The following is a 23,978-nucleotide window of genomic DNA, read 5'->3' as shown; positions in this document are numbered from 1 at the left end:
ACATGGTCGTCGGATAATTTGACACATTATCCCATTTTGGCAGTTCAATATAGTTAATTTTATCTACGTGCTTCTTAGGTCACGACAAGCGTTGTCGTGGATGCAAAGCTCATGAAAAAACCTATGTTAAGGTATAAATTATCAGTAAGTATCCGTTTTTCTATGATTTTATTGAGTGTTAGTTAGTTAGTTAGTAGTGTAACTCCTCTGGAGTTGCAGGTGTACATAGGCTACGGAGACTGCTTACCATCAGGCGGGCCGTATGCTTGTTTGCCACCGACGTAGCAAAAAAAAAAAAAAAAGTTCCGCTGCATATAATATTGTCAATATTTTCTTTGCAGGGATGTCGAGATTTTTTTTTCTTCCAGCTCGCAACTGCTGCAGAGGAAAAAGAAAGAAGAAGGATTCAGCGACGATCTTTGAGGGACGCTGCAAACCCCTTTGATATGCCGGACGAAGAGTTCCGTCATATATACAGAGTACGAAAGGAGTTAGTGTTATATGTATATTTGTGAAGAACTCAACGCCGACCTCCAGCCTCACAAGGGTGATGGATTGCCATCTCACCTTAAGGTAAAGCTATAATATTGCAGTGTTGCTCATATAGTACCAAAAGTTTGTATGTTAAGATACCGCACAATCGCACAAAATTAGCTGATACAAATATTTGGGTGAAATTGTTGTTTATAACATAACAGAGGTGCTACATTATACCTTAAAATTTAAATATTTCTTAAGCGAAAATATTTACTTAAATAATTAAGCTGTGTACAACTACTTAAATAAGATTCTAACAGCATTACATCTGCTGGCTGATGGCAATTATCAACACGGGACTGGTCAGGATCATGGTTTATCTATTGGTCAGACGACTGTAAGCCACAGTATCTCGAACAATTTGTAGATGCTGTGAACAGAAGGTATGTTCATTGGACCACTGAACTACTAGGCATCAAAAACTGTGAGAGTATACTAGGGCTATCTTAGTAGTTTTTACTTTTTTGAATAAGCATCAGTGTTGATGTATTGTGTAATGAGATAGGTATTGTTTGATAGTTATGTTCAGGTAGTTAGTTACATTGGATACATAATCTGGAATTGCAATACTAGCTAGGTTTGACTAAGGTTAAGTTCTAAAACGTGCCATCTAAAATATGCTCCTTTTTACAGACTTAAAGACCAATGGATAATAGTTTTTCCTGGAACTGATCGGTCCCGACGATCAGTTGCCTCAGGATTTGAGGATGCATATGGTCTGCCAAATATCTTGGGTGCAGTAGACTGCACTCAAGTGAAAATATTTCCCACCTGTGCCACACGGAGTGCAATATCTGAATCGGAAAGGCGTTCACGCTCTTAATGTACAGCTAGTAAGTTTCAATTTTAGTTACAAATAATGATTTTTTTATATTAATCATAAAATCCTCATCACTGACCACAATGTATGTATATTATAATTAAATAAAGAAATATAAATACTATGGGACAATCTAACACAAATCGACTAAGATAATGATGTACCTAATCTAGATTGATTATAATAATTCATTAAAAAAGGAGTAGCGACTTGCGTGCGGTACAGTGCAGACGTGTTACAATTTTGTGCAAAGAATAAATAAAATACACCGTTGTTATATTGTGGACCCTATCACGAATAACTTAAAACTCAAATCACAGTTACGAACAGTGCATTCCTTATCAGATTCAAGCCGTAGTCCGCACTTTGATCGCTCAAGCGCCACGGAGCTATAATGAGTTTGAGTTTACTACAACCACCAAATGGAGGCGGTGTTAGTGGCAGCCGTGAACTCAGCGGATCACAATCAAACCTTGCAGTGGGTACTGAACTAGATTTACAAAGACCAGGTTTTCGTAATAAACGTAAACTGTCTGATTTTTCTGGTGACCTTTTAATGGAAATGGCAGATTTAAAAAAGCAGATGGCTGAAATGATGACTTTACTAAAATTTTCTAGTAAAACCCAAACAGAAAATATAGAAAAGCTCTGCCAGGATGTGAGTACCATTAAAAATCAAATTGGTAACATATCGAGTAGTATTGACACTATGAGTGCCGAACAGAACCAGTTAAAGACCGATGTAAGAAACTTGACCACATCTGTAACGGCCGCCGAAAATAAAGTGAAGGTAATAGAAACGGATCTTCAGTCACTTAGATCAAGTGTTACACGAGCACCCATTGCGTTAACGCCTGACAGTTACAATCAGCTCGTTGCAGAATGTCAACAGCGATCCATTCGAGATAAGAATATCATTATAGTCGGTATCCAAGAAGCAGGTCCCGAGGCTGCTGATAGAGATGTCCTTGACAAATATGAAATTGAAAAGATTATAAAAACAATATATAACGACTGCCCTGATCCTCTGCAGATCATTCGCCTAGGTAAATACGTCGAAAACAAAGTTCGCCCAATAAAGGCGACCTTTGCATCAAAGGCTACAGTGAACAACATACTCCGAAATAAAAATAAAATACATAATGTTAAAATATACTCGGACCAAACGCCCTACCAGAGAGACTTTCTAAAAAGTGTAAAAGAAGAACTTCAAGCTCGAATATCTAATGGTGAGCCAAACTTATACATCAAATATGTAAAGGGCATACCAAAAATTTTATCTTCACATGCAAAAATCATGTACAAGTAACGGTGACGGAGACTCCGGCGGTGTAAAATTAAACTCATATATATACTAATATAGCTAATATTACGTACCAGATTTCAACTAAACATACTGGAATCGAAATCCATGGCTAGCTTCAACAAGCACCTAAAATTCTATATAATAAATAATGTAATAATTAAATGAGCCTGTGCATGTATATTTGTTAAGCAAATAGTACGTACATATAATCAAATACATTTTCAATTAATCCAAATAAATATTATTTTTAAGTATTATACTTTAAAATAATAATATCCGAAAAAAATCACGCATGTAATTTCATATTCAATATATATACTATATTACTACATGTATCCTATATGTCTTACAACCGTTAATATTCATATGTAAACAATACTAATTCAAACTATACTATTAAACAATATACTAAAATAAACATAAATAACAATAAACTAAAATGATAAATGCAAAAACTTTATTTCCCTACTTATTATTTTATCCATAAAATTACATAAAAATAATATACATTAACAAAATAACTATACTATAAATAAAAAAAGTTACAACTACTATAAATGAAAAATATATATATATATATAAATGAAATGATATATAAACGAAATACCGTAAATAATTGTAACTTGTTATATTATTTATAACAAATACTATGTAATACTCTGTGACTTGCGTTATAATAACCAATTGACTTCTCCATGCTAACTGGTTCGTAGCTCGCCGACATTTGTCACGCAACGAGTTTTCATTGCCCCGCTGACGGACGCATAATTGGTAAACCAATATAACGCGACTCACAATTCCTACTAACCGCGCTTAATTGGAAGTCACACATATACTTGATTGCGTAAACTCACATGCGCTAGGTAAGCGCTGGGAATGCACCATAGTTACTTGTACGAGGGCCGATTTTTCAATCCCCAGTTAAACAGTCAGATAGGTTTTATTCTACAGATAGCGGCAACTTCAGTTTTTCAACAGTCAGATAGCAGTTAACTGAGGAATAAATCCCTTAACGGAGGAATAAAGTTATCTGTCCGTTCAAGAGCCAGTTAGTACCTATCGCTCTGTTAAGTTGGACGTTTTAGGTTATGTTACAACCTTGAACTGGCTACCTAACCTAATGGATATTGACGCCGTATATAAAATACGAGTATATTATAAGATACTAGAATAAAATTTAGAATGTTAATAGAAAAATATTAATATTAACAACAATAATAGTACTAATGTATTAAAAAGTAAATATCTAAAGCAAACTATATTCTTGATCTGCTTTTATTAATATATGTAGCATAAAAATATAAATAAATTTATATCATATATATATTATTTATTTATTATTAAAAATTCGGTTAATAAATGCACTTTCGATTTCTCAAAGCTGGAGAAACGTTCACGTTTCTTCATATCGCTTATTTTTCAATGCAATGATCACAAAACAACTCGGTTTTAATTAATAATAAAATAACACGACACTGTCGTACGTATATTACGCGGGTAATAATAGTAATGTAATAGGTTATGTTTGGTTTGGCAACAAACGCCAAATGTCAAATAAGCGTTGTATTTCTGTTTCACTCTAACATGTTGAGTTCTGTATCCTTGCATCCTGCTCACACTTGTTTAAAACGAAGTTAGCTGGCTAAGACCACAGATAACTATTCTCTGGATAAAAAAGGAATGAAAAATTGAAAATCTTTAACCAACAAATAAACAGTCAGTTATTTTTATCGGTGGGATAACTATTCGGCGATTTATCTGGGGATTGAAAAATCGGCCCCGAGTTAAGTTATCCAAGTCGGCTAGTTAAGTATTTCTTTTCTATTCTACCCACTTTGTAACCTAACTAAAATTTTGTATCGATTAATCTTACATTGTCTGCATGTTAGTCCTAAGATATATTATATAAATATTGTATTCTCAAGTAAGCGAATTTTGTAAATTCTTTTTGAGAATAAATTTCTTAAACCATAAAATAATAACTTATATGTTACTACTTGGTTGTCACCAATTCTCAAATAAGAATATAAATAACCTTATATCTTCAGATTGCAGATGTCAACTGTAAGATCTTGGCAGTAAACACGAGGTTTCCTGGCCGTGTGCACGACTCTTTCATATTTAACAATTCGTCCATTTAGGATGAATTAAGAAGATTGTACAATGGCCACATTGGGGAGTATTTCCTTCTGGGTAAGCAGAAAATTGTGTATCTGTACCTAGTGTAAATTTATTCGATGGGGAGACGTGACGTACGCGTTTGCGTTAACTGTCATTTTGTATGGAATTTTGAGTTTCCAAAACATCCCGCTTGGCGCGCTGTTTCTAAATCCCTTATCACCACTTGCACCATTTCACTAACTCGGGGTTAACTGGTTAACCCTGGAGTTACCATGTTACCAGTACAATTTCACATTGGGTTAACGGTTTAACCGGTTAACCCCGGGTTATTGGAATGGGGCAAGTGCATGTTAGTAAATGTACTAAGATCACGACCACAGAATAAATAGTTCATGACTAAGTTAATATACCTATCATAATGTAAAAAAGGCATAAGCAAGGGGGAAGTTTCGTTAGTTGTTCAGATGATTAAGTATTATGTAACCAAAAAATAATAATTTCAGGTGACTCGGGGTATGCTCTTGAGCCATGGCTCATGACGCCAGTGCTGAATCCTGCCCCGGGAAGCCCAGAAGCAAGGTAGGTACACGGTCTGGCACTGTCGCGTGCGCAACACGATCAAGCGTACCAATGGGTACCTCAAAAACGTATTCCGGTGCCTGGGCCACGACCGCGTCTTACACTACAGCCCGACGAAGGCATCGTCAATAATAAATGCATGTTGCGTAGTATACAACATAATGCAACATTATAGGTAAGTGAGCTTAACATTGCAGATTCTCTTCAGTGATAGAGAGGTTAGATAAGTAACGAAATTTTCTTGTTTCGCGGTAGACCCTCAGGGCCTCCGCTAGCTGACGCGGACGCCCGCCGCGTGCGCACGCTCGCGGGTCCTGCTCCCGCCAAATCCGTCGCACGCGCCCGCGCCACTTAGCGCTATTCATACAATTTGTTATTAGACGGGGCGTCCGTTCGGATAATCCGCGTCAGCTAGCGGAGGCCCTCAGATTGTGATGGATTGTGGTAGTTGTGACCCCTACGCAGCGTTTCGCGTAATATTCCCTATTAAATGAAGATAAGGGCAAATGGAATAAATTTCGTTGTTCAGCGATTGATGAAGAAAGTTACACATTTTTACTCTTTATAGTGATGATTAGATTTCTTCTTTAAATTCTAATATTCTTACCGATGTTCTCCTTTTTCTTGCAGAAATGTTCCCGAGGAAATCGTAGGAGATATTGATGAAGACGCTCCTCAAGAACTTCCTCATCGTCATGCGCAAAACGGACTACTATTAAGAGTGGCGCAGGAAAAGCGTGCGCGTCTAATAAATACATATTTTGCTTATTACTATGTTTTATTCTGATACAAATACCTACCTAATATACAAAACGTAGAAAAATGCGCAATGCTTTAGATTCCCTTAACTTTGTTATGGCTACAGGAAAAATGGGAAAGAGTTAACCATATTATAAAATGTGTATGAACCAAATCCCTTTTTCCCGCTCTATGTAGTAATATACTAAATAAGTATGTATTTTCTTTCAAGAAATGTAATCAGAACATTATTTTACTAATAAAACACAGTTTTCAAAATCAGTAAACTTTAATTCCTTTTGCTCGGAAAACAAATAGGTATAAACTCAAAAACGCCCCGAAAACCCCCATATAACAAATTTAATTGAAATCATTTGAGCCATTTTCGAGATCACCGTAATCATTGACATATATCTAAGGACGGGCCTTATGGGCAATAAGAATAACCGGTCAAGTGCGAGTTCGTTTACCTCGCACACCGAGGGTTCCGTACAAACTTCAAATTTTCTCATGAAAGACTTGACCAATGTAAAAAAAACAATTTTTATTCTTAAACTTCGGAGATGAGAGGGGGGGGGATGGTATTATTTTCACATTTTCCTTCATACGTAAATTTTTTTTTCACAATGAAAATAAAAAATTGTTTTGTAATTTTCAATTTGAGCTCTTTCAAATGATACCCCACTTGACCTATTTAACTAGACTTTGCAATTTTACCCCCTCTTCATATTGGGAATTTTCCATTATTAATACTTACAAATAAAATAAAATAAATACACATCCAATATGTTTGGGTCAGCGTTATTCATTACTATTCCAAATTTCACATCGATAGCTTAAGTACTTCTCGAGATATTTAGCAATAGCACCATAAGGGTTCCTTTTGTACCTTTTTGGTACGGAACCCTAATAAACATACGGTGTGTATTTTTGATATGGCCGCAAACGTAAACTAGACGGAGGGTGCGAGGACAGCGCTTAGCTCAGACGTCTTCCTCTTCCATTATAACTGTGTCTTCCAAATTCTCAATAATCTCGGTGTCCTCCAATGTGTTAATACTGGAACAATACCAAAATATAATTTATAATAATAATTAAGAAGTGGGTCCTTTATTCAAGGTACGAGATATTAACGGTGATTACTTTTGAAGCCACATCCATATATGTGTGTAAGTTGAGTCTCTCGAGCAACTCGCAGATGGCGTTGCAATCGTTTAAAAAACATGTCACTAGGTACAACAAACCCAAAGGAACAAAACCGACATTAGACGATTCGATGGTAATCCCAGCCAGTGTAGACGTGCCTCGGCCGAGGCGGCGCACTAGGGCGAGGAAACCGCGCGCTCCGCCTCGTCCGAGCCACGTCTACACTGGCCGTTTTGTGCGTGAGGAAGTTGCCTGGCGCGTATGCTCGCTCTGTGTGGACCCGGCTATTTGAGTTACTTTTGTTTGGTGACTAACTAATCAAAGATGAAATAAGATTTACCACAATTATGAATGAGGAGTAGAAATTCACGATAAAAAAGCTATGCATTTGACATTTCGAAAGACCTCCGTCTACACTAGCACCCCTAGTGGCGAAATTAAACGCGGTAGCACTCATTCGGGCGTTAATAATATTGTATTCCAAAGGCTCTCATACACGAAAATAAGATCTTGCTCCTTGGAAAGGTCAGAGGATGAACCTATAATTAGTCAGGTAGTTCAACCTCAGGGTAGGAGTGCTTGTTCATTCGTTCGCGTGTTATTACTAGTACATACTACTTAAACAATAAATAATACGTTTATTTGTTAGTTGATATGAGCAAAGAAAATTTGAAATAGAGGTGGATTGTCAATGAAAATTTTGTAGCTACAGCAGATTTACTGCCATCTTTAGGCACACGATTAAAACTTTTAGAACGCCATTTGACTTTGATCCTTATTCTTTTACTGATGTGTCAAATTTGTTAAATATCAGAAAGGGGCGCCATATTACCGGGCATAACCCGGCCCGGGCCTTTGATGATGACGCCACTTTTTGATATTTAACAAATTATACACATATCAGTGTACGGATAAGGATCAAAGTCAAATGACGTTCTAAAAGTTTTAATCATGTGTCGAAAAATTGCAGTAAATTTACTGTGGCTACAAAGGTTTCTTTGAGAATCCACCTGTTTCAAATTTTCTTTGATATCAGTATTAAAAGTCTTACCGATTCGCCAACAAGTCGTGCCCCTCCTTCAAAACACTCCATTTTTGTTTCTGCGCCTCATTAAAAATTTTCAGTTCGTTCAGGATATCCTGTCAACATAAAATATGTTATAGCAAGTTTAAACTAAGTGGTATCACAGAGCACATAATAAATAGCGCCATCTACCACAATGGAGATTATCTGTTCTACATAACTACATTTACTTGTCCCAGCTCATACTAAAGTTGCACAAGAAAGCCTTCATATACCACTGATTTCTTACGGGCTCCCCGTATACCTACTTATTGTGGGAATACAGAATTTGAGTCAAACATATCCATACACAATTTACGGTATTAACAGCTTTATATCTTATTTCTGTTATGATAACTGACTCACACAAAATATAACTATAATAAGTTGTCAAATTTTATGAACATTTAACTATTAACAACAACCAACACCAGATTTGACTATTATGATACTACCAAACGCTGATATATACCGCACACGAATGAGAAGCTAATAGGTTACTTAGGATTGAATAAGTCTAGTGTTATGAAATATATTAGTAATAATAACATTGCCGTGTGCCGTCCAGTCAAACATATGACCATGGTCAAGATTTCAAGATAAATAAAATTCCAGCCTTTCAATAAAATGCATGTTAATTATAAGTTTCATAATAACCCTCTTATGGGTAGTTGGTGGTGTTATTTTATTTAAACGGCACTGTACGATACGAGAAATCCCGAAATGTAGATTTTGCGATTGCTCGCGTATATATATATTTATTATTTGTATGTTTTATCAATACAAATAAGGTCAGATGGGGTAAGCGAAATATGGAGGCAAGAGAAACACTTGTAGGGAATGGTACGTCAAGTATGGAGCTTACAGGCTTTATGTATGCATTCTTACTGCCAAGTTACTGTTTTTCTTGTCCCAAGTTAAATAAACAATGTTTCTCGTACTCAACCTGATCTTAAAACAGAATTATTAGTTCATAAATTAATTAATTACTCTTAAAATATTATCATGCTCATGCTGCAGATGATTAAATTGTGCTGTCGAAGGTGCCGGTTCCGTCGTGCGGTTGCGGGGCAAGTACACAGCTCTGTGTACGTGGATACGCGTGCAGGGCGCGGATCCACGTACACAGAGCTGTGTACTTGACGTGCAGGCAGGACAAGACGTGCGGGTTGGGCGGTTATTGCGGAACGAGCGAGAAGGGCGGGACGGGCATAGCGGGCGGAAAGGGCGGCAAGAGAGGGACGTTCGGGTAGTCCAGGACTTGTGGGCAGTACTGAATGCGTGGAGCGTATAGGGCTGGCAGAAGGAGAGGGAGACGAGGACAAATGAGAGGTGGAGAAGTGGGGTTGTTCGCTGAGCAAGGCCGCAGTAACGGTGGCGGTTGTTGAAACAACAACGAGATTTTCAGCAGTGGCAGAAAACGTGCTGCCAGCCACACTGTTCCCAGCACCCGAAAACTCAACGTAGTCGTCAATCTGAGGCAATGAGCACATGCAAGTTTAAAATATTTGTTATAAGAATGAAAACAAGCAAAAGATTGTAAAAACTTTTACCCGACTATGATTTTTTTCTTAACTAAAGCGCTTTAGTAAAGCACCTCTTCCTTGTCCAAAGTCAGTTAAATATTATTATGTAGTCTATGTCACCCCATAAAAATGAACCTATAAACACCTCATTCACCAAAATTGATTAGTAATTTATACACAACAAAACATACCGGCATATATACGGCATCCATACGTAGACTGCTAAAATCATAACCCTTCCCATTCTCATAGTCGGGTAAAAATAATTCCGGTTAAACCAAACCAAAAACTTAAAAAGTAAATATATCTGAAAATGCTAGCTTCTGCAAGGGTGTCGCCAGCGGGGAGCAGGTGCCCACCTAGAGAATAAAATCTGTTGTCATTTATACATGATTAGCCGGGTCCACACAGAGCGAGCATACGCGTAAGGCAATATTCTCACGCACAAACTGGCCAGTGTAGACGTGCGCTCGGGCAAGGAAAACGCACGCGCCTCCTCGGTCGCTCTGTGTGGACTCGGCTATATAAATTCAACAATATTTATACCCATAGTCATAACTGCATGCGATTATGGCAAAATTAATACACTAACTATACTTATTAATAGTATTAAAACAGCTTTTACAGTACAGTCAGCGTCAAATACTTTGTAGCAACCAAAGTAGCCAAATAGTTCGGTACACCATATATTTAGTATGGTGTACTACGAAGTATTTGACGCTGACTGTACATATGGTACTACTTTACCGCACTAGTGCGAAAATTACCATATTACGTTACTGTGTCAAACATTTAAAGGGTACCTTATGTACTGTAAAACGTTGTACGATACATGTGCGAATAGGTAATTCGCAACTCGTGTCAATTTAAAACACTCCCTTCAGTCGTGTTTTAATTTATCGCCACTCGTTTCAAATTTTCTGACTTGTTATTATATGCCGATACTAAAATATACACCATTATTAAATCAAGTGATGATTGTATGAAACTTCAAGCTGATCTTGATAGACTGAGTTTATATTGTTCTATGAATGAACTGTACTTGAATGTCGAAAAATGCTGTGCCATTACATTTACAAGAAAACGCAATAAGATAGAGTATAATTATTCATTAAACAACAAAAATTTAAGGGTTGTGTCTGAAGTGAAGGACCTGGGGTTAAATCTTGATAGCGAACTACAATTTATTTCACATATTGACAAAATTTCAGCAAAAGCATACAGAATGTTGGGATTCATTTTCCGACAAAGCAGGGATTTTACAAACCCTAAGACTCTGCAACTTCTCTTTAACGCATTTGTTAGGTCCAACTTAGAATACGCTACTACAGTCTGGAATCCTCATTTCAATGTTCACATTAACACAATTCAAAAAATTCAGAACAAATTTATCAGAACAATGAAATTTAATATAAATTTAAATCTTTTTGCCCTGACAATTTCTCTCTTCAACCCCGTAGAGAAATTCGAGATCAGATATTTTTGTTCAAAATCATACATGGCCTTATTGATTCTCCCAATCTTTTGTCTAAAATTTCAATTCGATGTCCTGATCGGCGAACTCGCTCCACAAACCTATTTGCAATTAACTTTGGTCGTACTACATATGCAAGAAATAAGTTCTTAGCTAGAGCGTGTAGAACTTATAATGAAATTTTTTCTGATATTGATATATTCCATTTATCATTACAACAGTTTGTTTCTGTAATAAAATGTACAGCTAATAATAATATTGATTAGTTACTATATTTCAGCATACTTGCCAATTTGTTAATATTGTTTTCAACAGTTTGAGTTATTTGAGTTTTGCATGTTTTGATATTAATGTTAATTTCTGAGCAACATAATTGTTATTACTCATTAGTGGAAACTGTTTGGCTTGTGGATGTGTAATCTGATTAACTATGTGTGTTGTTTTTGCCTGTTTGTTTCCCAAAGGTTTAATTAAATAAATAAATTAACTATTTTTCGCACTTGTATCGTAATGTACTATTGCAATACATATTGTGCTACTTTACCGCCCTAGTGCAGTAACTAGCACTATACATGCATATATTGAAAAGTGCCATATGTACTGTAAGACGTTGTATGTACAATATACATGCAAAAAGGTAATTTCCTACTTTTTGCACTTGTATCGCAAAGTACTTTTAGAAACTACTTAGCCTGACATTAACTCAACAGATACAATAAACAAGACACAATAAACTCTTCATGATCTTAGTTTAAGCAAAGAGAAATAAGAAAGCTTAGATTACTCACTTCATAAATATTATTAAGAAATTAAAATCAAATCAAATGTTCGACGACCGGTTTAGCCTAGTGGGTCACTACAGCAAAACTATACATATTAAATACCTTTTTTAGAAAACATTATAATAAGCAACTGACTCTTTGACCTGCATTATCATGACCTCAGTAATCATTAAGATGTTAATTTTATTAGTTATTATAGGTACTTCATTTTATTACTATGCACAGATTGCACTGTAATTTCATTCAATATTATATATAAAAAAGTGTCTTGTTTAGGAAGACTTCTATGCGGACTAAGTGATGGAAATCTTAACTATGGGAAGCATATTTACTTACCACTTTCCATGCCTGCACTGACTTATTGGGCCCGTGCTCCCTTAAGGCCTGTGCAAGGGCCTCCCATTGCGCCTCGTACCTCTGGGGTCCTTAGAGGCCCGTCAAATTCCCGGTTGGCGAACCGGGTGTGCTGTGACATGTATTCAACGAGCAATCTAATTTGTGCTGCGTTCGAGCGACTGAAAAAAAACAGTCACATAAGTTAACGATCAAAGGAACTGGCAAATAGCTATATTTTTCTGCAAATAAATTCTTTTTGTTTTGTGTAACTTACATTTTTGGATTTTTGGGTGGCATCCTTTCAAAAGTGGTAGCGGCGGTTTGGCCAAACACTTCACAGTAATAACACGCAAACTGCCGATAAAACTTTTCAAGTTGTCAAAATAGCAAACAACGGAACAACATAAACGGAAAAGGCTTTAATATTTCCTGAGGAGTAGTGGGCAACATATTTTCATCACTGTGATCACTGTCACACATTTTTATTTAGTATTATTCACGGTTTCACTCACAAAACAAAACTTTATGAGTTTTCAAACTTCAACAATGACTTCAACGCAGAGGAATACTCGTGGGCGTCCGTTGTAAAAAAAAATGTTTGTGTTTGCCTAACAATCACAGAACAGAGGGCCTACCGCGAACCACGTTCGACGTGTTGCCTCCCTGTCATACTTACGTACGAATTTATAAGTGCGACAGAGAGGCAACACGTCGAACGTGGTTCGCGGTAGGCCCTGACGCGTCGCAGCAGCGTGCAGCGTGTTTAAGTAGACCGAAGTATGACAGACGCCGCGACGGTATTACATTTCGAAACGCCACCGTTGGCAAATTTGCATTGAATTGAGTCTCCTTAAACAAGAAATATTTTATCGAAATATGTGAAGTTCTATTTTCAACATTTTTATAGTAGCGATAAAATTCGGTGGTTTTCCGATTAATATTATTTAGGAACGCACCGTAAATTTTATACTGCGTACTCAACTTGAATTTGCGTACTATTTTTAAGAGGTGCACGTAACGGAACGCAAAACCCATCTGGCAACACTGACTAAGATCTTTCAAAGATATTCTAACGTCAAAGTGACATTGGTCATCCGAATCGTGCAGCTTCTGTCAATTATACCACATACAAACGATATCTAATTGAGAACTTATCTATATCTAAACCAGAACTTAACGATCTCATATCTTTTCCGTATTGCATTTTTCGAATAGGGCCGTTGGAGAAGTTGCGGGAAGCGCGCAACTGTCTTACGCTCCGGGCATTCGGCCTTCCGTAGTCAAAATGGCAAAAACGGAACCTTACAGTTTCGTTATGTTCGTCTGTCCGTCCGGACGTCTATCTACCCGTATGTGACAGCCATTTCGGAACATATGTATTTGTGAACCGAATATGTACTTCATACAAAAGCGGAAAAATCTATGTATTTTTCATCATGCCATCATATGTTATCCATCAAGACTTTAAAAATAAGGTTAAAAAAAGGTTAGGTTTAAAAAAAGCTTTTTGATTAATCGAAAAGTTTTCAAATTAATCGCTTCGAAAGCAAAAATACTGTTTCACTAACATAACGTCAAAAATCTTCAGAAAAAAAAATATCAAAAATCTGATCTGACAAAATAAAATACTTAATTATTATCTAATAGTTATGCTCACAAAATTTCACGAAAATAAGTTGAGTAAACACTTTCATGTCTAGTTAGGTAATAGCACAGATCATATATTATAATACTAGTAGTAATAGGCATGATTCAATAGTTACATGCATTTATATCACTTGTGTGTCACGTAATTCCACCAAAATTGCATTTTGCGCGCGTGCCAGGCAACAAATTCAATGTTCTTTGGCGCGGAACGGCAAAGCGTGTCGCTGGTTGGTCGCTACGGCTGAAATCTCTGCTTTCAAACACGCTATTATTTATACCTACGAACTTACTCGTACATTGTGACAAATTATATCTACAGTGTATATATTTGATATAAACGCAAACCTAAACTAGACGTATGTTTTAGTGCTATAAAACGACTCTAATTTTTTTTTAATTTAGGCCCTTAGCACATGGAGGTTAAGCGTAAAGAGACGCGTAAGCGTATCGTAATACGCGCGTAGAACGAGAGCGCTACGAGCACGAACAAGTTCAAACAAGTCCGCACACGAAGAGTCGTCGTAGCATGGCGTGTGAGATTTCTGTCGTCATTACGACAGGCGTAGCGTAATACGCCTGTATTACGAAGTTTTTTACGCTTGTAATAAACATAACTTCTGACATGAATGAATGAATGAATGAATGAATAGAGCTTTATTAATTCCATACAGATTGACTTAAATTAAATTACACATAAATATTACCATTGATAAATTGATTCTTTCATGCTAAGTACAATAATTAATAATACATTTAAACAAAATTTAAAGGGAAAATATCAATAACATGCAATAATTTAATTATTTGTGAATAAAATTAATATTTTAAGAATCCTATTATTATTATTGTGTATTACATTATTATTTTTATTTATTTATATTAATTTAAATCTGTGTGGACCCCCTTCGGGTAAAAGCCTCCTCCAAAGAAATCCAGGTTGTTCTATTTCTCGCTACTTGTATCCACCCTTTTCCAGCTACCTTCTCTATTTCGTCGGCCCACCTAGCGCGTGGTCGGGCTTTTGCTCTGGTGCCTCTAGGACCGGTCCACTCTACTGCTCTTTTTGTCCACCTATCGTCGCTGTATCTAGCTACGTGGCCTGCCCACTTCCATTTTCTTTGCAGGCAAAATGTTAAGGCGTCATGAAGTTTGGTTTTGTTACGTATGTCTGTGTTCTTGACTCTGTCCTTTAACTTTATATTAAGGTAGCTTCTTTCCATTCGTCTCTGGGTGGTCTGGATTTTATTTTGAGTCTTGCGATCGTAGGTCCAAGTTTGGCAGCCATAGGTGAGGCATGGCAAAATGTCCGAGTCCATAACAATTTTTTTCGATGATAGCGGGATACTATTCGATTTGAGTACTTCTTTATGGGACCAATATTTCTTCCACGTTATGGCTAATCTTCTGTCTACTTCTTCTATATTCATCTCTTTTTTAAAGGATATTTGTTTGCCTAGGTAGACATAGCTTTCTACATATTCGACAGACGTGTTGTATATCAAGATAGGGTTTTTATAATGGTTAGTCATGATTTTTGTCTTATCGAGGTTAATTTCTAGCCCTATTTTGTACTAGCTTGGTATAAGTCATTCATCATAAGTTGTAACTGACACGAACTCTCTGAGAAAAGGATTAAATCATCGGCAAACCTGAGATGATTTAGATACTGGCCTTTCATGTTGATACCCAGGTTAGACCATGGTAGGTCTTTCATAATATATTGAAGGACTGCGATAAATAGTTTCGGTGAAATTGGGTCCCCTTGTCTGACGCCTCTATTTATGTTAATTGTTTCGCCTGTTCTGTCAAGCTTGACTCTACTTGTGCTGTTGGTATATATGTTTTTTAGAATATTTATGTACTTTTTTGTTTATATTTTGCGTCCTTAATGCTTCCCAGATACTGTTGTGAGATATAGAGTCAAAAGCTTTTTTATAGTCTATTAAGGCTAAATATAGCGGTCTTCGGAACTCTTGGTACTTCTCTATTATCAGGTTAACTACTTGGATATGATCTGCTGTGTTGTATCCGCTTCTGAAGCCGGCTTGTTCGATGGGTTGGTGTGCGTCAATGTCTGGGCATATTCGTGCAAGTAGGCAGGATGCGAATAACTTGTAAAGGCATGGCATGAGGCTTATCGGTCGGTAATTCCCTATGTCTGCTGGATCACCTTTTTTGTACAGTAAGATAATTTCTGATTTTGTCCATAAGTGTGGCACCGTTTCTTCAGCTAGTATTTTATTAAAAAGGATCGTGATAGGTGTTAATAGTAGTGTTTTTGCAAATTTAATACATTCATTATTGATACCATCGGGCCCTGAGCTTTTTTCTGACTTTAGTTTATTTATTTGCTTCAGGATTTCAGCTTCAGAGAACTCCTGAGTTGCGGAGGAATCCTCGCATTGAATATTAACAGTATGAGGCGTTGATGACTCCGGTTGGCTATAGAGCTTTGCATAAAAGTCTGTTGCTGTGTTTATAATACTTGTTCTGGAACTAGTGCTCGTAGAGCCTAGCTGGAGTGATGGAATCCATTTCTTAGATTTATTTAATTCTTTATAGGCTTTTTTCATAGATCTGGATTTGTCCAAGTGTCTTTGAATGGTTGTAGTTCTGTGTAAGTCATAGCATCTTTTTATTTCTTTGTTTGCTGATTTGTAGAGTTCCTTTAGCTCTATCTTTTCAGTTTCAGTGAGTTTTGATTTTCTTTGTAACTGGCTTCTTTCTTTCATAAGTTTTAGTGCTTTCTCAGATAAGATTGTATGCCTTTTATTTTTTTGAGAGCTTTTTAAGCTTTCTAATATGGAGTGCGTGATTTTCATACAGTAATCATCGTTATTATAGGTTTCTTGACTAGACAAAAGCGCTGGTATATACCTATTTAAGTTTTCGCGATGATCAACTTCTGACATGATCAAACAATAAAAAAATCTCCTTCATCTGACGAGAAAGTAAAATCGTCGATACATCCACAGAAGACATCTGATTTCAGTGACGTGACGCCCTGATTTCAATTAATGAGATTTCACTTGTAAAACGATAACGCTTATGCGACGCTTGGTGCCCAGAACTCTACGTGTCTCATGAGCGTCGAATAATCCCTCCTAACGTTTTACGCTTACGCTCTGTGTGCTGAGGGCCTTACGTAGTGGCTTACGTGAGCGAATAACTCGCAATGCGACGCGGCGCGGCGCGGCGGCCCAACGGCATTCGCGTTCACAACGAGATCGCCCACGGAGGACACTTATGGAAGTGTCGTATTGTGTACATCGGTATCAAAGGATTGAATTCACCCGCGCCGCTTCGCGTTCGCGAGTTATTCGCTCACGTAAGCTGACACCTGAGTCTTAACAACCAGAGCATAGATAATATTTTTTTATAAAACAAAAGCATTTCGAGCGGCAATGTATTTCGTACATCATGGTCACTTGTGACAGTTATTACGTCGCGTGAGTCGCGTCATCAAATGCGACGTTTTGAGTTAAGACAAAGTAGTGATACATTGTTTCCTGTACCCCTAGTGTAAATTTGATCGACATCATAACGTGACGAACGCGTTTGCGTTAAGTCTCATTTTGTATAGGATTTTGAGTTTCCAAAACGTCCCGCTTGGCGCGCTCTTTCTAAATCCAATACAAAATGAGACTAAACGCAAACGCGTACTTCACGTTTCGAAATCGAATTTATTTACACTAGGTGTACTGAATTATTTTACATATATGGAAAAATAAAAATTGACCATAAAACATAAACAACAAACACAAGAAACATAAGAAAAAACAATAAACATAAGAAAGTGTGTTAATTACAGCCTAAACTAACTATCCTTTGGTTATGTGGTCGTATCAAGAATACACGCTGTAAATGAATGTCAGTCGCGCGTGTGTTTCGAACCTAACTGTATTATAGATAGCGAGAGACGCACAGGCGGTTGACATCATTTTGATGTCACAATGTACTTTGGAATTGCCCTCCTACAACTTACCATTTTACTGATCATTGAAGGAAAGTTGTCAGCTCAAGGCCTTTTGACTTTTTTCATGCGTGCAAAATACAATTGCACAATTCAAAAACTAATTTAAAACAAATTCTTCCTTTACTAGTAACGGTCGTAGAATAGGGTTGTTTCCATCTACAAATCTTAGGGCAGAATTGTATCCCAATAAATTCTTTTGGATTATAAGAACATGTTAAACTACTTTTAGGGGACCTGTAATGACCATATTTTTGTAAATATTGAATTTAAAATATCTTTTGGCACACGTGACGTGACCAAACTCGAAACGTCATTGAAGATCTCGATGACGTCACAACTCTCGGATTGACACTGTTGACAGTTAGGCGACAAACAAATGTCAGTTGACAGTTTGTATCTTCTATGTATGTATGTAGTTTTGTGTCAAACCGTAAACTGTGACGTCACACAATTTTCAAAGAGCGTTTTGGGCGCGAAAGCATCTGTCAAAATATATTTTGTTAATTTAACATATTTAAAGCCGTTTTTAGTATAAAAGTTGAATTTTAGGGCAACTTTTAGTTAATGTAGAACGTAATACAAGCGTTTCAAAAAAATGGAAACAACCCTATTAATAGTAGATTGTGTCACAAGGGAGTAAAATGTCATATTTACGAGCTTAGTGAGGGATTCAAGTGTGCGCCCAAGGAGGAAATAATCATGCTACCATGTGACAAATACCTACTTTTTTCCCATCACCGACGAGGAAATTATTATCTTCCAAAATATCATTTCAGCAAAAAAAAAATATGCAAAAAAGTAATAAAATCGTGTTCTATTAACAGCCAACAATTGCCACCTCGATTCCTTTTAGCAGGGAAGAAAAAGCCCTTTTTCGAATGGGTGATGTGAAAATAAATTATTAGCTCTAACTACATAATACTCGTGGGTGTTCTCAAGGTACCACATTTTCGCTTACCATAAGGACAAAATTTGCTCGTGTCTTATACGAATAGCCTGCCAAAGCGTCCTTATGACAAGCGACAATATACAGGGTGGACAAATAAGAATGATACACTTTGTTATTAAATTTTAATTACATTAAGTGGAAATTTTATTAAATATTTTTTCATAAATATATTATTCAGGGTTGGAAATTGTATACGGAAGATAATTTCTGCCAAATGTATACCAGCAATTTTATCTCAAATGTTTCTGTTGTTTAAAACACGTTGTTTGCTCGATTAATTTTGAAAAAAAGTGACAGTGATTGGCACCCAAAATTCTCCAAATTTTGTAGCTCTTGACTTATTTCTGTGGGGCTATCTAAAATTATGTGTCTATGCTAACGAGCTGATGAAATTTAAAAAGTAAAATCGACTATTCGACACAAATGTACTAAGATAATGCCAATAAATAACCGGCCAAGAGCATGTCGGGCCACGCTCAGTGTAGGGTTCCGTAGTTACTTTTCCGTCACAATAAGCTAAACTGGAGCTTAAAGTGTAGTATATGGTACCTTTCACCCGAGTTAAACAAATAGGCAAATTTGCATAATTAGTACCTAATTAAAGTAAGTCTTTTTACTATGAAGGGAAAACTTTTTGCCATAACTCAAAAACAGCTAAACTGATCATGTCCGCTATAGTTTTCATTTAATGTCTTTCTTAAGCTCTACTTCCACGATTTTTTTCATATTTTTTAAACCTATGGTTCAAAAGTTAGAGGGGGGGGGGACACATTTTTTTTTTCTTTCGGAGCGATTATCTCCGAATATATTCAGTTTATCAAAAAATGTTTCTTGAAAACCACTATTAGTTTTCAAAGACCTTTCCAACGATACCCCACAGTCTAGGGTTGAAGCGAAAAAAAAAATTCACCCCCACTTTACGAGTAGGGGAGGTACCCTAAAAAAAATTAAATTTTTAGATTTTATTGTACGACTTTGTCGGCTTTATTGATTTATATATCCATGCTAAATTTCAGCTTTCTAGCACTAACGACCACGGAGAAAAGCCTCGGACAGACAGACAGACAGACAGACAGACAGACGGACATGGCGAAACTATAAGGGTTCCGTTTTATGCCATTTGGCTACGGAACCCTAAAAATGTGCGAATAGATGCTGAACATTGGGATGATAAGGGCTTACATTTGCCTGCTGTTAGAGGTGGACATATGTCAGACATTATGTTTCGCATGAATTTGCCAACCCTGAAGAATATATTTTTAAAACAATACCTAATAATTTTTGAACTTAATACAGTTAAAATTTAAAAACAAAATGTATACTTCTTATTTGGCCACCCTGTAGTACTTTTTCCTTGGGAACGACACATAGTGCCTAGTGATTTAACTCAGCAAGATCATTTACAAAACATCAGATAAACGGGCTTATGTGCCTTCGATGCGTAAACTGTCAAAACATGACAATATGGCGGACGAATGTTTTATTTTATTTATGATAGAGGACGAACAGACGGATCCTGATGGTAAGCGATTAACGCCGCCCATGATCACTATGGATGTTTGAAATGTCACCGTATTTAAGAAATATTTCGCTTAAAATTTAGTTCCTTATTCACAAGTGTGATAAAACGTCACTCCGGGGGTAAGAATAAGTTTATGTTTTTGGAAGATGTATGTATAAATTGGTACATTTGTTTTTCGGGAAAACTAGTATATTCAGTGTTTCTTGTCACTTTGATATCTGTCAATAAGTACGTCTAGAATAGGTCCCGTAGTGGCGACAACTCCATCAAAAAGGCGTTATGCACTGAAACACAATAAAAAACGTTTCTTTAAATTGGTATTAACTCTCAAAGTAGGCGAATTAAATAAAAGTTTATATGCCATTTTTGTCTCTGAATACGATTCGGAATATACTGTTAATTTTTTTCCGTTTCCTTGCGGGCACTGTGTATGTAAGTTCCATTTTACACGGCTTTGTATCACTCGCGTCTAAAGTGCATTTCTGCCCGAGGCGGATACGAATTCAATGTTGCGTGGAACAAAGCAGCTTACTAAGCATGTCGCTGGGTGAAATTCTTTGTTTCTTAACCAAGATTATTCGTAAAGCTACTATTATAGAACCTGCACATATCATTTTGGCAATTGGGTACTCGACACATGTTGATTATTTAGCTAAATGGATAGAAAGTAAGCCATCCATTATAATAAAAAAATAGAATATAAAAAGACATACTGAGATTATAAAAAATATGAGGCTCCAAACTTAAAAAAAAATAACAAAAATATTTTGTTAAACTTTTATAAAGAAAATAGATAATGGTACCATTTCATTCCTTACGCGTTATTGAAAGATAAATTGTATGAACTATACATAAACGCAATATTTAAGGCTCAAAATAGCAATTTTCTTAATCTTCCATACATTTAGGATAGACTAATGTAATGTGACGTCATATTACAATATCATTTTGGTAAAAGCGTTTTAATCATTGAGTGCGAGCGTTAGACTTTAACTCTCATTTCTGACCTTTGTGTTGCTTAAATGCTATGAGTCCTATATAGACATTTGATCCTCAGGAAAATCAAGATCGTTTGACATTATTTACAAAAAACTGTCAAGTAGCCAATTGAACCATTCGTAACTTAAATAAGGTATGAAAATAGTCACGTGATTTTTCGTAGTATTTGTCATCCCAGTACATTTTCTCTTCTCGCCAAGGCGTTTGGCGATATAGGTAATTGTCATCTTGTCTAGGCGCCCTCGCTTCGTAATTCTCCATATTAAGTTTGTCCTCTTCTTCACCATCTTACAGGGATGATTTCTGGGCTAAAAAGTGCCCTAATTCCTAATCCAGTGTATAATCCATCTGCAATTCCACATTCCAATATAATATGTATAATGCAAATATGTGTTTTTGTATGACTGACAATGAGAAACAGATATCCAAACATTTTATCATCATAATAGGGACGATCAACTATTTTGTCATTCAGAAAGATTAAAAAAAAACCTTGGAACTCTTATTTGTTATTAATTCTTAGAAACATAATTAAATTTTTGTATCCGAATACGAGCCGCACATAAATTTTAATATTTTGATAACTTTTGCTGTTTATTATGTTGCGATAACTCAAAATGTGTCCCCTGGGTTACCCACAATTTATCGAATAATACTTACTTTCATTGATTTGAATGATTTTCTTTAACAGTAATCAATAGGTATCCTGGGTAGTTTCTATATTACTTAAATAAAACCGGCCAAGAGCATGTCGGGCCACGCTCAGTGTAGGGTTCCGTAGTTACTCTTCCGTCACAATAAGCTAAACTGGAGCTTAAAGTATAGTAAATTGTTAACCAAGGGATCAAACGGTACCTTTCACCCGAGTTAAAAATAGGCAAATTTGCATAATCAGTACCTAATTAAAGTAAGTCTTTTTACTATGAAGGGAAAACTTTTTGCGATAACTCAAAAACAGCTAAATTGATCATGTCCGCTATAGTTTTCATTTAATGTCTTTCTTAAGCTCTACTTCCACGATTTTTTTCATATTTTTCGGACCTATGGTTCAAAAGTTAGAGGGGGGGGACACATTTTTTTTTCTTTCGGAGCGATTATCTCCGAATATATTCACTTTATCAAAAAATGTGTCTTGAAAACCCCTATTAGTTTTTAAAGACCTTTCCAACGATATCCCACACTCTAGGGTTGAAGCGAAAAAAAATTTCACCCCCACTTTACGTGTAGGGGAGGTTAAATTAAATTTTTAGATTTTATTGTACGACTTTGTCGGCTTTATTGATTTATATATCCATGCCAAATTTCAGCTTTCTAGCACTAACGACCACGGAGCAAAGCCTCGGACAGACAGACAGACAGACAGACGGACATGGCGAAACTATAAGGGTTCCTAGTTGACTACGGAACCCTAAAACGCATTCATGCATGTTCTATCTTAGTGATTTGTCATTGCAATCAAGGAATCATAAAAAAATATAAAAATCCAATTTATTTATTCCTCTCCTGAAAAATGCGAAATGTACGTAAAATTGTTAGGGTCATCTTAGTTTTCTCAGAGACAAATTTAGTCTGCCAAGATACATTTTCAGTTACTTCGGGCCTGTACCAAAATTCTAACATAATATATGATAAGAACTTCATCGTTTTAAGCTAAGAGTGAGTGGACCAAAGCTTTTTCTAACAGTTACGTCTTTGTTAACGCTGGGAGTGCACTGCAACATATAAATTATTATCGCAAAATATCAAGGCAGAAAACAAGAAATTAAATTTCAATTCCACTTCCACTCATCAGCAAAGTAATATATCAACAGTTTCATATTATTTTCTATTACAAAATTAATAATTGCAATACTAAGGAGAAAAAAAAATCAAAATGTATAGAAAAATCGTCTCCTGGATGGTGATTTACGGTGGTAAATGTCTCTTGGGCTACCAGAGAAGTGACTCAGGAGAACGGTGACCCACACAACAAATTTAACATATATCAGTGAAAGAATAAGGATCAAAGTCAAATGGCGTTCTAAAAGTTGTAATCGTGTGTTCGGAATCGGAAGATGGCAATAAAGGCCATCCCAGGATAAGCTAAGTGAATCTGCCCCCAGCGAGTTTTGGGTTGTAATTTTTTTGTGTGGCTCAGATCATTTTTTTTTAACTAAATCTATAACATTTCGGGGCTGATATTTTGCATACTTGTCTTGCTACTTATATAAAGCCACATCATCAAAAAAAAAAATACAAGCCAAAACTCGCTGGGGGCAGATTCACTTAGCTTATCCTGGCATGGTCTTTGCTGTGGCTACAAAGTTTTCTTTGACAATCCACCTCTATTTCAAATTATTTTTGGTTAAAAGTATTCGTTTTCATCATCAACCCGGTAATATCCCAAAAATAGGTACATAATCCTTTGCTAATATAATAATGCTTTTGTAGACCAAAAGTGCCATTTGTACTCATGCC

At 36.3% G+C, this 23,978-nt stretch overlaps 1 protein-coding gene and 2 long non-coding RNA genes across 5 annotated transcripts in view; 2 read left to right on the top strand and 1 right to left on the bottom strand.

The window, feature by feature from the left end:
- The window catches only part of LOC133515458 (pyrokinin-1 receptor-like), a 185,802-nt gene that overhangs the window by 71,549 nt on the left and 90,275 nt on the right, over positions 1-23,978 (top strand). The gene's annotated exons all lie outside the window — the stretch shown is intronic.
- On the top strand, positions 4,644-6,131 carry LOC133515473 (uncharacterized). The gene is made up of 2 exons (XR_009799026.1): positions 4,644-5,538; positions 5,994-6,131. It is a non-coding gene; the product is annotated as an uncharacterized LOC133515473 (long non-coding RNA).
- Positions 6,887-13,648, bottom strand: LOC133515472 (uncharacterized). 2 transcript variants are annotated; one of them, XR_009799025.1, is made up of 4 exons: positions 12,703-13,648; positions 12,429-12,607; positions 8,299-9,971; positions 7,485-7,786 (listed from the first exon to the last, which is right to left on the bottom strand). It is a non-coding gene; the product is annotated as an uncharacterized LOC133515472 (long non-coding RNA). The 2 variants fall into 2 exon arrangements; XR_009799024.1 differs by lacking the exon at positions 7,485-7,786 and adding an exon at positions 6,887-7,160 and having other exon boundaries at positions 8,299-8,387; positions 12,429-13,648.

Source organism: Cydia pomonella, chromosome 2 (assembly GCF_033807575.1).
Source record: "Cydia pomonella isolate Wapato2018A chromosome 2, ilCydPomo1, whole genome shotgun sequence".
NCBI classification, from domain to species: domain Eukaryota; kingdom Metazoa; phylum Arthropoda; class Insecta; order Lepidoptera; family Tortricidae; genus Cydia; species Cydia pomonella.
Note: the sequence above shows the minus strand (reverse complement) of the source record. Positions and strands in the feature narration are given on the sequence as shown.